The sequence below is a fragment of the Triticum dicoccoides genome, chromosome 3B (genome assembly GCF_002162155.2).
Source record: "Triticum dicoccoides isolate Atlit2015 ecotype Zavitan chromosome 3B, WEW_v2.0, whole genome shotgun sequence".
In the NCBI taxonomy this organism is placed as follows: domain Eukaryota; kingdom Viridiplantae; phylum Streptophyta; class Magnoliopsida; order Poales; family Poaceae; genus Triticum; species Triticum dicoccoides.
The window spans coordinates 833204961-833212191 of record NC_041385.1 but is presented as its reverse complement, the minus strand read 5'-3'; positions in this window follow the sequence as shown (position 1 = coordinate 833212191).

Sequence of the window (7231 nt, the reverse complement as noted above, 5' to 3'; positions counted from 1 at the left end):
CGCCCCGTCCCGTCGCCGGTGAGCTCGCCACGGCCGCCAATGTCCACACACACACACACATAGTACTACACACACACACACACTACACACATTAGTTTGTTTGTTATAAATTTTTCTGTTTTTTAGTTATAGAAATGTTAGAAATTATTCTGTTTTTTAGTTATATAAATATTAGAAATGTTAGTTTTATAGAAATGTTATAAATGTTTTCTGTTTTTTAGTTATAGAAATATTTATAGAAATGTTAGCAATTTTCTGTTTTTTAGTTATATAAATATTAGAATTGTTATGGAAATGTTAGTTATATAATCATGAAATTTTAGAATTAGTTTTAGTTAGATGAATTAGATTAATGTCAAATTGTTAGAATTTGCATAAAATTTAGAATGTTAGTTATCATAATCCAATCATTTAAAAAATGTTACTTTTTGCGGGCATATAGTATTTGTTCTCGACGATATGCCCGGCCCGCATCCTCGTCGTCGACCCGTTCGCGACGACGTCATGCTGCAGGGGACCCATGTCCGGGACTGGGCTCCGCCGGGCTGGCACTGGGAGGTGCTACCTGGAGGGGCGCGCCGCTTGGTGAGGAACCCGACCTCGGGTCCCGTCGTCGACCCTGATCTTCTTTGGTGGCGTTCGTGTGGGCCACATTCGGTGCAGAGGCAGCCGGCCCCGCCGGAGGTAGTGCGTCGCCGTGTCAGGGAGGAAGATGAGCACGTCCATCGCTACATGGCTGCTATGGACGACGTCAGGTTCTCCACTACTTGGCGGCTTCTTTGGGCAGATGACCGGAGATATGATCCTGTGATGGTTCCTTCTCTTTGGGTGTGCACCGCCCGCGCCCCAGGAACCGCGAGTGACGCCCTAGATTCTTCTGTAGTACTCGATCTTTATTAGGTACCTAGCCAGTGATGTATTCGATATATAGTATTCGAGACGATGTATTCGAGATTATATATATTAAGACGATGATGTATTCAAGATTATATATTCGAGAGGATGTATTCGAGATTCAGATTTTCCTTATTGATTAATTGCATCCATGCATTGTAATTTGAATACTAAATTGTTTTATATTTCTTCTGTATTATTAGTAAAGTAAAAGATATGGCAGACAATACCGGCAGAGAGAGAGAAGAGGAATTGTTCAATATCATACGCAGCCCTCACAGGCTAGATGATCTGAATGAAGCAGATGACGGCTCCCAATATCTTAACAATATCGGAGAGGGTGATGAAAAGATATTCGATCTCGACGACCGGGCTGATGAAGTCATGAACTATGATTATGATTATGACACAGACAATGCTGATCTTCAAATAACAAACACTACCGGAGAGGTATATTTATATAAGCATGCATCATGGTGATCATCATATGTTTTTTTATTGAAGATATATTAACGGATCAATCTTTCTTCTTTCAGCCCTCCGGATCAAGCAAATCTGCTTCTACAGACAGCAAGACAAAGCGAGGCCCGGGCAGATTGTTGAAGGATGGTGTAAAGTACCACATCGAATCCATCAAACCTAGTGGCAAACCCCTCACGCCTAAGAACATTGCGAACAAGTGGACTCGTCAGTGCAAAGTTCTTGTGAAGGACAAACTCCCGATCTCCATTCAAGAATGGAAAGAGCCAAAGACTAAACGTCCAGGTGTTACTTGGGTCGATGGCAGAGCCAAAGAAGACCTGGTGAAATCTCTGATGGAACATTTCACCCTACCAGATCATTTCACTAAAGCAGATGTGGACAAAGTCAAGGCCGCTGCTCTTAAGAAGATGGCAATTGCATTCAACACCCACAAGAAAACTGTATGGGCCAACTACCTCGCTAATGAAAGGAAGACTCCAGATTTCAAGGGAACACTGGAGAAGCAAAGAGAACATTGGGACGATTTCGTGACCTTCAAGGATTCAGAAATATCTAAGGAACGGTCGATGAAAAACAAGGCAAATGCCGCAAGAAAGACGCAATTCCATAGGCTGGGTCCAGGTGGCTACGCGGTGGCATTGCCTAAGTGGGATAAGTCTGAGCAAGAGATGGAGGATGCAGGGGTCACTCCGGTTACCCGGCACTGGCCCCCCAGGTGCAGAACTTGGTTCTATGCGCATGGGGGGGCGTTGGACCCAAAGACAGGCATGGTTTCGAAGAAGGCAAGTCTAAAAGGAGCCGAACAAAAGATAATTGACGCAATAGAAGAAGCTCGAGCGGGGGTGTTCACGCCCAATAGAGAGAACAACGAGCTTACACGCGCCCTGGGAAATCCTGAACACCCAGTAAGAACACGAGGCATGGGTGTTATTCCCTGGTATGAGGGCTTTTCGGACTGGAATGACGACTACAGGTCCCGTGCAAGAAATAAGACGGAGGAGGAGAAGAAGAGGAAGCTGGAGGAGAAGCAGAGGAAGCAGGACGCAGAACGCCTTCAAGGCCTAGAAGCAAGGCACGCGGACCTGGCACTCAAATTCCAGCAGCAGCAGCAGTAGATCGACTCACTTAGCCAGGAAAGGAGGTCTCAGCAGCGGCAGCAGCAAGCGGATGATCGTCCAGCATTGGATAGCACCGTCCCATCCATGTCGAGAAGCAGCGTTGGTTCTGCCTCGGGCGACACACTGCTGGATAAATACCCTGTGGATGACATCATAGAGAACACTAACTGCGAGCTACACTCCCAAATGAAGAACATATCCATGAAGGTGGCGGACGGCGTTGCTTTTCCAGTTACCCCCGAAGCAACCTACCATTGCATCCCGATTCCAGAGGGCTATGCTCGTGTCATGGTTGATGAAGTGGTGGACCCATATTCGGGGCTAACGCTTGACATTCCTGGAGGTGAAGACGAGCGCACACTCGGAGAGGCCATACATCGTATCATCCTATGGAGAAAGGATTACATAATCTTTCGAAGTCCACCGACACCGCGTCGTCTGCCGACTCCTCGAAGTCCGCCACCGAGTCAGCAGACTCCCGCTCCTCCAAGTCCACGAACGCGTGAGATGACTCCTCCTCGAAGTCCGCCACCTCCTCCAAGTCCCCGAACGTGTGAGCTGACTCCTCCGGTTTCAAGCCCGGCACAACGTCATGCCACTTCTCCGGTTGCAAGTCCGGCACCGTGTCAGGCCACACCTCCTGCTTCAAGTCCGGCACATCGTCAGGCCACTTCTCCTGGTCCAACTCCACGTCAGCCGTCTCCGCCGTCTCAGCAATCGCAGAAGAGACATCCCGCAGCTTTGGTGCGTAGCGGTACGAGTCGAGGTGGTTCAGGAAATACAGGCGAAGGCAAGCGATATAAATATGGTCCAAGCCTCGGTCCTCTTCCTCAGAGGCCTTACGACATGACTAAGGAGCAAAACACAGCCATAGTGCAAGCCCAAGTGGACGCCCATTTTGGACCGAAACCGGCACCGTCGCCAAAGGATAAAGTGCCTGAGAAAGTAATTGACCACTTCCTCGTATGGCTAGAGAACCAGCTCCCAAGCCTGTTGACTCGGACTATGAGCGCCAAATCAGGAAGGCACATCGAGCACGACTACAGAAGGAAGCGAGCTCAAGCTCGAGCCAACAAGCAGCTGGCAAAAAATGCGGGAAAACCGTTCCCCAGTTGGGAGAACAGGCGGCGCAAGCGATCCCCCCGCTTGTTGTGCCAACAACACATGAGAGGAGTAGTACGCGCGCCAAATATTATTGTGGGCAAACCGTTAGCGTTCCCCAGCATGGAGATGTGGTAATAACAGAGGATCATATAATGCAGGCTCAAATGCTCAATATCTCTGTTGGACAATTCCTCGAAATCGAGCCCATGCCTACACTTAAAGAATCGGAAAAAGCATGGCAATATGTCTGGGGCAAACCTTTGGTCCATCCAGACAAGGTCAAGGACCTCTCAACGAGAATGTATCAATTGCATCAATGGTACATAAACATTACCAAGATTTCCAATCGACAGTCCCTCATGGTGAATGTCAAGCATGAGCATTATTACCATGAGAAAGCTCTGCCATTGAGTATCCAGAACTATTTCAGTTATTTAATCAAGACGCACTCGACAAGTCTATCGTCGGTTGCTATTGTCTGTAAGTGATTTCTTTCTGTAACTTAAGTCTCAAGCTAGTTATGTAGTGATAATTTTGATCAATCATTACATGTAATTATCCTCACTATATTCTTTTTCTGTGATATTATATGCAGGATGAAGATGTATGAAATGAAAAAAGCTGGACGCTATGGTGTTGGGTTCATTGACCCAAATACCATTAATCAGGATATATGGGAGATTGACTATTGTAAAGCTGCTGTAGAGGAAAGCATGCTAGAGTTCTTGAAGCGCCTCAATACCTTCGAAGATATACTACTTCCTTACAACTTTCCGTGAGTCACACTGTCTTGGACTACAAATTCTGTTTTTGCTTACTAGCTAGATGTTAATAATTAAGTGTATACGGTTTACGATAGTTGATTAATTTTATGCACATGCCCGCTTAATTAAGACATGCAAACATGTGCGTATGCAGTTGGCACTGGGTCTTGATAGACATTAAAGTTGAGAAAGGAAAAGTTGAATTACTGGACTCACTAACTAAAGAAGATAAAGACTACACCATCGTGAAGGGGATAGTCAACAGGTAATTTTAATCATTATTAACTATTAGTTCCTGATATGAACTATTTAATAACCCCTTTATTAATTTTCTTTGACGGCGGGCAGGGCATGGGCAAAGTTCATCGCGGTGACTCCAGGAGAATGGCCAAAAAAATTGTTTTGGCATCGACCCAAGGTAAGTAATTAAGTAGTACTAGCTAGCTACCATCTCTTTAATTCTTTTTTCAATATCATTAATTAATTATTATGCTTCATTAATCATTATCTGATTCAATTTCATTCTCGTAAAGGCCCTGAGGCAGGCGAAAGGGAATAATCTGTGTGCATACTACGTTTGCGAGAACATTCGCATGATGACGTGCGAAAGGAGCAGATCTGATAGACAGGATTGGGTACGTTTTTGTCAGAATACTATTCACACCATTATCGATATCTAGTCACACAACTAACACACATGCATATTGATCTCATTCTTAACAGTTCAGATCGGTGCGGGATAAGCTCCTACCATCGGACCACATACAAGCACTTCAAGAGGAAATAGCCAGATTTTTGCTCGACCAGGTCATAGATCCGAAAGGAGAATACTATTATCCGCTACCGCCCCATGAACCACTTGTCATCGTGCTCCAAAGGCACCAAGGCAACATGTAGTAAAAATTGTATATGTATATACATGTATATATGTGTGAATAGTTAATGGTGTTGGCTGTGAGACATTCGATGATATTATATATATATATATAATATCATTGAATGTCTACGTACGAGAAAATCTATTTAATATATATGCATAACGTGTACAATTTATAGTATCGTGAAATACCAGCAAACAAAAAAGAATTAAATAGAAAATAAAGCCAAATTGAAAACACAAAATTAAAGCAAAAGTTTAAAAAAAACACCCAAATATTTAGTACCGGTTGGTGTTACCAACCGGTACTAATGCCCTCCACGCAAACGGGCCTGGCTCGTGCCACGTGGTGGCACTTTAGCGCCGGTTCGTGACGAATCGGTACTAAAGGCCGGGGACCTATAGTCCTCACTCTTTAGTGCCGGTTGGCGAACCGGCACTAAAGTCCGTTACGAACCGACACTAAAGGCCGATTCTGCACTAGTGCTATCTCTATCAGGGTATCTCCTTATCGCAGTCAAATTTCCTTGCCAGCAGGCATGTTCTGCTCACCCCCTACTATTGGAAAGCAAAAACAAATTAAGTCTTGCACATAGCCGTTAGGGCATGGCCATCGCGTCACCTCAGACCTGTAGCCCCACGAGCTAACTAGGCTCGGACGCCATGGTGGCAGGCGAACCGCTGCTTGCAGAGGAGGCCGGCTCTCCATGCGAAAAAAGGAGGAAAGAGGAAAAGGTAGACGAAAACGACAGAGAGAGTTTGGGACAGCTTCGTCACGTCGTGTTGTCATGGCTTCAAAAAAGAGCGTTGGGTGTAAAAAAAACTATGACCTATAGCCTCAGTTGTTTTCATCTAGAGCAGCACCTAGGTGATGCCCCCACTGTACATACTCTTAGGGCATGTACAACGGTGGCATATGGATGCATATGCCCCATGACAAAAAGTAATTTGAGGCATCTATATTTATTTTTTCTCCCGAATGCAAGCTACCATTAGTGGGTCTCATTAAGAAATAGAAAATAAAGACTCTTATGCACATGCATCTCTACTTTTCACTTCAACCTTTTCAGCTTTTGTCACTGGACCACACTTTTTCGCTTCAAGCATCCGCCTCCTGAAGAGGATCCCGCTTCCCTATCCGAACCTACTTTAGGTCATATCCGATCCTACATGGCCTGTGAAGCATCACCTTGAGGCTATGCATTGTGCATGCCCTTAGAAACCCCCACCACCCCACCACACACACATACATACACACACAAACCCGCTTCATGGCTCGCCGCCACATGGCCTCATCGTTGTGTTGCGGTGTCACCATCTCGCGCCCCCGCGTCATCATACCACGTTGTCTCGCTGCATCTGCCGTTGCAGCTTCGGTGTCGCCGGTTGTCGCTCTCGGCATACAATTTGCAGCTCTTGACATGCACGGTTGTAGCACCGATGAAGATGGGTCGCAACATCTCATACGTATCGATGCACCTTGTGGACGGCCTCGTAGCGTCCTAACATCGTCGTTGACCTGTTGTAGCACTCAATGTCGTCGACCGCAACACCCTTGCCCAATGGGTAACGGTCATCGTCACGCGTCTTTGTCTCGAAGCTCCCCGGCAACATTGTCGCAACACCTTGCATAGCCGCACGTAGCATTCCGCGTCGCCAATGCTAGCATATCGCTTCATTGATGCCAACATCTTCTATCGTCGGTACCATCATCAGTGTGGACTTGCATCATCGCCTCATGGAGGCGGCTCGTTGGTTGCAGCAGAGATGGCAGTGGCAGTCAGCCTTGCATGCATCCAATAGTTGTCGAGGGTGTCCCGTGGCATCACGACGCGCCTCATTACCTCAGAGCTCATTGGAGCGTACCCTCAGAGCTATCACGCAGGGCCTTGCGCTTGTGGGGGGAGGGGGGAGGAAGGGGTTCCCTTGAAGCTCATCAAAGGACGGCTCATAGTCGCCGGGCAGGCCTACACCGGGAAGAAAGGATGGAG